Source organism: Chrysochloris asiatica, unplaced genomic scaffold, assembly GCF_000296735.1.
Source record: "Chrysochloris asiatica unplaced genomic scaffold, ChrAsi1.0 scaffold00118, whole genome shotgun sequence".
Taxonomy (NCBI): Eukaryota; Metazoa; Chordata; class Mammalia; order Afrosoricida; family Chrysochloridae; genus Chrysochloris; species Chrysochloris asiatica.
Genome location: NW_006408636.1, coordinates 3634511 through 3643184, shown reverse-complemented (window position 1 = coordinate 3643184; position 8674 = coordinate 3634511).

Here is an 8674-nt window from a genome sequence, read left to right as displayed (position 1 = left end):
GCATAAATTTGAATAATAGTGATATTAACTGGGCTTTCCTGTAGGCACTTGGATATTATCCTATCACAGATGGTGTTGTACCTCATGACTGATCCAGATATGTTCTTTTTGGCAATGAATGTAGCAGCATTCCACTTCAATTTGTCATTCCTGGCATAGTAAACCATGTGGTTGTCACATTCAAAATGGACAATTCCAGTCCATTTCAGCTCACTAAGACCTAAGATGTCGATGTTTATGCATTCCATTTCATTTTTGACAATTTCTAATTTTCTCAGATTCATACTTGGTACATTCCATGTTCCTATTTTTAATGGATGTTTACAGCTGTTTCTCTTCATTTTGAGTTGTGCCCCAACATCAAATGAAGGTCCTACTGGCTTTTCTCCCACAAGCTTTACTCTATTCACGTCATCATGGTCAACTCTACTTTGAGAAGACAGCTTTTCCCCAATAGCATTTTAAGTGCCTTCCAACCCGAGGGGCTCATTTTCAGGCACTATATCTGACAGTGTTTCTCTGCTATTCATAAAGTTTTCAGTAACTAAATATTAGGAAGTAGTTCATCACTCCTCCTTCCTAATCCGTCTTCGTTTGGAAGCTCATCTGAAACTTGTCCACTATGGGTGACCCTGCTGGTATTTAGCTTTCAAAATCACAGCAACTCACAAGCCACAACAGTATGACAAACTGACAGGTGGCCATTTGGTTTTAAGTGGAAATTATCACTTTAAATCTTGAGGAGATCTGTGTGCGTGCATAGTAAAACTCCCTAGGGGCAGGGGTGGGGTGCTCAGGCACCCCCTCTAGTCACCAGAATGGAGGTGCGCAGACAGGGAGAGGCCAATGAAAAGATACCAAAATAAAAGAATGTCCACACCTGTATCTCAGTGGTTCTGTCAGGTGTTCATGGCTGTTCTGATCCTTCCCCCGCTTGGTCTTTCCCAAGAGGGTGGCTCTGGGAGCAGCTGAGCATCTTGAATTAAAAAGCAATGGATTTCTTGATTCTGCTACAAATTACCCTAGCTGTAAGCCTTCCAAGCTTCTAAACAATCCTTTATATGTGGTTCAGAGTTCTAGCACCATCCCCTGAGCCTGCTTCATCTGGTATTCAGTGTTGTTGCTGGCAGATACCCTCACTGCATGTCTACCTGATCCACCATTTTGATTGGAATACCTAAAAGGGGTTCTATAACTTGACCAGTGAAATAGACCTCTTGCAGAGCCTTTGCAGGGTATACGACCTTAGGTAGAATCCTGAGTCTCATCCAGAACCTTATGAGGTAGGACATTCCCTCTAGAAAGGACAAGAAGGACAGCCTGGAACAGCTAGAGTGACAGAAGATGCATCTTCAAAGAAAGATCATCAGGAGAAAACCCAAAACAAAAATGGCAGTATGATTGGCTACAACAAGAATAAGTGAGTTGTTCTCTGGGAAGCCATCAAGGCAAGCAATCAAATCCCTTTAGGAAAAACCCTGTCTAAGATTGAAACTTAAAGGGAACACATGAGCAGGCACGTAAGCTTGCTGGAGACCACATTGGTCTACTGGTGAGTGGAAGAGGGGCAAAGGCTGTAATGAAGAAATGGACTGAATTCAACCATGTTCCATAGACTCCTGTTGACCTGGAAATGAGAGAAAGAAGAGGCAGGGCTGGTTGGTTACAAGTTTAGTGAGACTTGGACACACCTGAGCCCATGGACAAGGACATAGCCACAGAGGACTAGAGCTGAGAGTGAAGCATCCAGTTGATATGAAGTGAGGGGAGATGTACAAAAACACCCAAACTTGCAGATAGTACCAATTTGACCTACCATTGATGGCTTCATAATCAGAACTTGACTAGAGGAAGATAAAAAAGAAAATTATTTTTGACAGGAAATGAGGGTAAATTGCTATAATTTTATGAACTTGACCTATATTCGTGGAGGTGGTAATGTAAAATAACAACACAGAGGGAAGGAGTCTTCACATAAAGTATCAATGCTATCCCCTCTGTATACAGGGTAGATAGGAACAGGCAACTTAGACATTGGCTTCCTAAAATGAGGGGGCGATAAAGGCTTACAAGGTTTCAAGAGGGAGTTTAGTTTAAGAGTGTTTGGGGAAAGAGCAGCTGAGGACTCTAGGTTCATATAAAAAGAGGGATTGAGAGCTGGCAGCCAGGAGGCAAACCTGCAGAACATGCCCTTTGATGGTGTAAAATATTACCTATGCCTGAGTGTTTAAAAAAAAAAAAAAAAAACAGTTAAAATTAATGGAGAGAAATACTGTTAACTGATGGTACATGTAAGGAAATATAATCATAGTAATGAAACAAATGATATGATTTGTTGACTGTAAAACTGATGATCACTCAATTCACAATAAAACCTTAAAAATAAAGTAAAATAAGAGTGTGTGAAGGAACACTGAATAGTTTTATTCTTGTCTAGATAAATCTGGGGAAAAAAGATGGGCATAAGCTTCTTATGATTCAATAGTGAGTAATTGTTTTCATGACTAATTGTGACTGTCACAATTGTACAGGTAGAAGTTTTGTAACAAAAAGGGGGAGGGGTGTAGTTAAGCTTACAGTCCAGAAACAGAGGACCTTAAGACCATCAAGGGAGAAGAGTACAAGCAGAATTCAGGACCTTATCCAAAGAAGCAGCAACAGCAGAGATGGAGGCAGAGATGGGGACATAGAGAGAGGGAGCAGCTGAGGACTCTAGATTCATGGAAAGAGAGAAACTGAGATGTGGCAGCCTGTAGGCAGAACTGCAGAATGTGCACTTTGGTGGTTTACATTATTTTATATATACCTGTGTTGTTTTGTTTTGTTTTTTGAAGAGAGAGATAAAATGAATGGAGAGAAATACTGTTAACTGATGGTACATAGAGGGGATTGTAATCATTGTAATGAAACAGAGTATATGATTTGTTGAATGTAAAACTGATGATCTTCCCTGTAATCTTTCACTCAGTTCACAATAAAAACTTAAAACAACAACAACAACAACTGGGGAAGAGCTGCCTCCTCAAAGTAGAGTTGACCTTAATGATATGGATCCAGCAAAGCTTTCACTTTCATACCTTTACTTCCTAATGTGCAACTAAATAGACAAAAAGCTGTAAATGTCCATTAGTAATTGAAATCTGGAATTATGAATTATGAATCTAGGAAAATTGGAATATGGCCAATCATTCACGATCAAATGGGCAGAATTTGATCAAATAAGGACAAAATTCAGAAGGGTTGGCAAAGAAGGTTGTATAGAAACAAGAGTCATAGTGATGAATTGAGATAATTGATGTTACGTAGAGAAGATTGCAATCATTGAAATTAAATATGATTTGTTGCATGTAAAACTGATGATCTGTTCTTTAAATCTTCACTCAATTCACAATAAACTTTTTCTTTAAATGAAGTAGGATATATAAAAATAGATACACTAAGAATGATGAGCTAAAATGGAGTGGAATTGGTAATTTGAATCAGATGATCATTTGCTTACTATGCAAGGTGTGACACATTGAGAAGGAATTGTGTCACATTCATCATGTAAAAAGAGCATTTCAAAATCTATGCTCTCTGTGATGGGATAATATCCATATGCTTTCAAGAATGACCAGTTAATACTATTATTCAATTTTACACACCAGCCAGTAAAGCCAATCATGGTAAACTGAAGAATTCTACCAACTTTTTCATTCTGAAATGATAAAAAATGCTACCAAGATGCATTGGTAACTACTGGTGAATAGAATACAAAAACTGGTAACAGAGGAAAGATCAGTACTTAGAGAATGTGGCCTTGGTAATAGATTGCATGATAGATTTTTTTCTTCTTCTTTTTAAGACCTTATTGTGAATTGAGTGACAGTTTACATGGGAGAACATCAACTTTGCACTCATCCTATCATATTTCGTTTCATTGCAATGATTACAATCCCCTCAATGCAATATTTGCTTCTATTCCCTCTGGTTTGTTTGTTTGTTTGTTTGTTTGTTTTTTATGTATACAAAGCACTCAGGAATCTATAATCATTTAAACAACCCAAGGGCACATTCTGCAAGCCTGCCTCCTAGCCAACAGCACATAGCATTTCTCTTTTCATGAGTCTAGAGTCCTCTGCTGTTCTATCTCTCCATGTCCTCATCTCTGCCTCCATCTCTTGTGTCACTGCTTCTCTGGATAGGATCCCATATTCTGCTCATGCTCTTCTCCCTTGATGGTCCTAGGGTTCTCTGTTCCTGGAATGTAAGATTAACTACTCCCCCCTTTTTGTTACAAAACCTACCTTTACAGTTGTGACAGTTGCAATTAGTCATGATTACAATTATGCGCTATTGAATCATAAGAATCTTATGAATCATAAGACTCTACTTTCACCATACCTATCTAGACAAGATGAAAACTATTCAGTGGGGATTCTACTTTCCCTTCCACACTCTGAAACTAAACTCCCTCTTGAAAACTTGTAAGCTGGCCATGTCGTGCATTTATTATCCCCACCCACCCACATATTAGGTAACCAATGTCTAAGTTGCCCATGCCCATCAAATCTGTGTACACCGGGAATAGGTTTGATCTTTGACATGAAGCCTCCCTCTTGGTTGGTAGTTTGAGTTACTACATCCATAAGTGTAGGCCAAGTTATCAAATTGTAGCAGTTTGATGTTTGTTTCCTATATCATTTTTTTTTTCTCTTCCTCTTGTCAAGTTCTGATCATCAAACCATCGAAGCTAGATCAAATGAGTACTATCTGCAAATTTGGGCATTCTTGTGCATCTCCCCTTACTTCAATCAGGAGGATGCTTCACTTTCATCTCTAGCCCTCTTTGACTAGGTCCTTTTCCATGAGCTTAGGAGTACCCAGGTCTCACCACACTTCAGACCAACTAGCCCTTCCTCTTCTCACTCTCATCTCCAGGACAATGGGTGACTATGGAACATGGTCTAATTCAGCCCATATCTTCAGTGCTGCCTTTCCTCCATTTCCACTTACCAGTAGACCAAAAACTTATTCATTGCAAATACCATTTTTTTTTTCAGCAATACAAATGGTGACTATACAAATGGATCTCACCAAATGGAATACATCATTCAAATTGACTACAAATGTGAGAAGAGATGATATAGAAGCCCAATATGTAAGTTCAGGTTGAAGTTGAAGAAAATTATAATGGTTCCCGTGAGCCAAAATATGATTGTGAATATACTACTACCTGAATTTAGAGACCATCTATTGAACATATATGATGCATTAGACACTAAGACTGAAGAGGAACTGTGGAATGACATCAAGAACATCATATAAGAAGAAAGAAAAAGGTCATTAAAAAGACAGAAAAGCAGAGGCAGGGCTTGATGGCAGCTACGGTAGAGGTGAAGTGAGGTTCTCCATCAGCAATACCACAGAATACCAGGCAAAGAAGATTCAGGGTAAAACTCCAAGGTTTGGAACCACATAGGTAGGAATATTTTAAAAATTTGAAGGCTTATAGCTAGTGAAACTTGAAGCAGAAGTAAGAAATCACATACTTTTGAATCTGCCAGGCTCAGTGGCCAGGAGCTGACAACTTGGGTGAAACCAAATGGCAAGACCAAGCGAGGAAACAGACACACCTTGGAAAAATGCCACAGGAACCTCAGAGCAGAGGTGGACAATATACTTTGTTGGTTTTGCTTTGTTCTGATTTTCATTTTCTTGGTATCTGTTCATTGGCTCCCCCACTGTTTGAGCGCCTCCATTATGGTGACTAGTGGGGGTGCCTGAATGAGTGGACACCCCATCCTCACCACTGGTGTGTTCTTCTGCCATTCATGTTCACAGATACTCTCAGCCCAAGAGCCAGCCCTGAACTGTTTTTGTTTTGTTTTGTTTTGTTTTGTTTTGTTTTGCTGATACTGGTATAAGAATTCTTTATTTTAAAATTATTTTAAATAATTTTGCAGACTCCCTGTTTGTGTCTCAAACCAAGAACCAAGCCCACTGTCCTCATTTTGGACTCACAGTGACCTCCCAGGAAACAGTAGAACTGCTCCACAGTATTTCCCAGACATAAAGCTATATGGCAGCAGATTGCCTTATCTTTCTCCCTTGAGCAGCTGATAGGTCTGAACCACTGAACTTTGGGTAGGAGCCCAACATTTAGCAACTGTACTTGAGGGATTCCTTTCCTACATGTACATATAATAAATAACAAAGGTTTCTCTAGACCAGGGAGGTGGCCAGAGTAGTCTGTTGAGAAGCAAAAAACGTTTCTGTAGCACAGTAGTTTTTATATAAAGTCTTCCAGTTCAAGGAATGTATTTCAAAATTGATATCTTGCAGAGCAAACCTCTATTGGATGTATGTCAACTGCAGCAAGTTTATTAAGTTCTGCAGGGTTCCCAAAAGCAGGTAGCATCTCCTCATCACTTGTCTATACTTCTTCAACACTCAAGTTCTCCACATTCTACTAATGTGCCTTTGGTATATTCAGTATTATATTTACTGGTTTGCACTGTTGCCCTGAATTACTTAGAACATTTATTCCACCCACCTAATTTTTTTCTAGTATGGAGCTTACCTCTTCAGTGATCTCTGTGGACACTTCTCTAGAAACTTTACAAGCTTGGTCTTTCTCCCTTTCTTTTTCTCCTCTGCTTTCACTATTTCATTTTTTTTTTCATGTTTTATTGTGAATTATATGATATTTTACATGAGAGAACTTTAGTTTTACATTCATTCCATCATATATCGTCTCATTGCCATGGTTCCAATCCCCTCCATGCATCATCAACCGACCAAAGGGTATACCCTATAAACCCGCCCCCTACACTCCCCCCCTCCCATTCTTCAGGACCCACTCCCTTTCCCTCTCTGGATCCAAAATCCCCATCCGTTTCATCATTCCACGTCATCGTTTCTGCCTCCATCTTGGGCTTCGCTGCTTCTCTGGGTAGGGTTCCGCTCTTGGCTCTTCTCCGTTGATGGTCCCAGAGAACTCCGCTCCTAGACTGGAGAATTAATAACTCCCTTCCTTGCTACCAAACGTCTACCTTTACATTTCCAACCCTCACAATCAGTCCTGATAACAATCATTCACTATTGCATCACAAGTGACCCTTCTGCATTTCATTTCATCAGCTCTGCCTAGACAGATTGGATAGTACTTACTGGAGATTCTGCCTTCCTCCATGCCCCCTAGCTCTAGGTTCCCCCTTGAAAGCTTGTAAGCCAGTTACTTCTTGCCTTTGTGGTACCTCCCCCCCATTTGGGTATCCAATGCCCAAGTTGCCCATCTCTGTCTACTCTGTGTGTGGAGGGGGTGGGAATGTTTCTTGCTGTGAGGGGTTGTTCCCTCTTTTGGGTTACTGCACCCATAGGTGTAGATCAAGTTCATCAAATTGTCTCAGATCACTCTTTTTTTTCCCCCCCTCCTCTTCTTTCTTCTCCTCGTTGAGTTCTGATCATCCATTCATCGGGACCAGTCACGTGGGTACCATCTGCAAGTGTGGGTGTTCTTGAGTGTATGCCATCTCTTCCTATCAGCTAGTAGCTTCACTCTCCACTCTAGTCCTTCATGGCCCTGCCGCTGACTCTGGGCACAGGAGTCACCAGATCTCCCCACACTGCTGGCCAACCAGGTCCCCATCTGGGTTCACAGAAGCCCACCAAACACTGTAGGGCTTAGCTTGCCACTTCATTGCTGCTTTGACCCCAATTCCCCCTGTTGGCGATGCGTGTGGTCACCAAACAGGTAGCGTATTTCCATTGAGTCTTAGTCTTGGAAGGGGGTTTGCATTAAGGGGACCCGACCACTTGCTTTGATGTTTCCTGGACAAGCAATTTGTTTGTTCTTGTAGTAAGAGTCCATCTGCCTGTATTGTTTTGTAATTTTCCTGTAGGTCTTTCTTTTAAGAAATACCTTCTGTTCTTCTTGCTTGTCCTTTCAAGTTGGAATTTCCCAACTCTGGAGATCGGGATGTGGTTCAGGCTTCTATCTTATGTATTGCAAAGGCTCCGCAGGAAACCTCCTTCACTGGGCACTTTGTAGCCCCATTTTAGGTATTCCAATCAGTTATAGGCAGAAGACGGACTTATAAGCTTTCTACGGTGATGTTTCTGACTATTCCTTTCTCTCCCCCTCCGGTGTCTACTTTATATTATAATGTAAGGAAAACCAAGATTCAAAAGACAGTCAAGCATCTTAACATTATTCCCCCCTTTTCCCCATTCCAACCATGGGTCAATCTCTGTATCCCAGAGCCCTGTAGTTCCAAGGTTGTGCATGCATCATTCTTTATCTCTGTACAACTTAGCCCATTCAAACATGCCTACTTGTTCTCCCATCTGCTTTGTTTTTCCATTTCCCTCTCCCTCCTTTTATATTGCCCCGCTCCCTAGCGTCCAAACTTTCCTGTGTCTAATCCTTACCCTGTGCTCCTCATTCCCTTCCCTCCCCTCACACACCACCGACATCCCAGAAATCAACAAAAAATTCCCCCTACTCCACTTTTGTATGGTTTCTTCTTCTTAGTCTTTTATAGTAATGGTCCTATGCAGTATTTCGGTTTTTGTGACTGATTAGTTTAACTTTGTATAATGTCCTCAAGGTTCATCCATGTTATGCGGTGGCTTGCCACTTCCTTGTTATTCTTCAAGGTAGCATAATATTCCATTGTGTGTATGTACCATA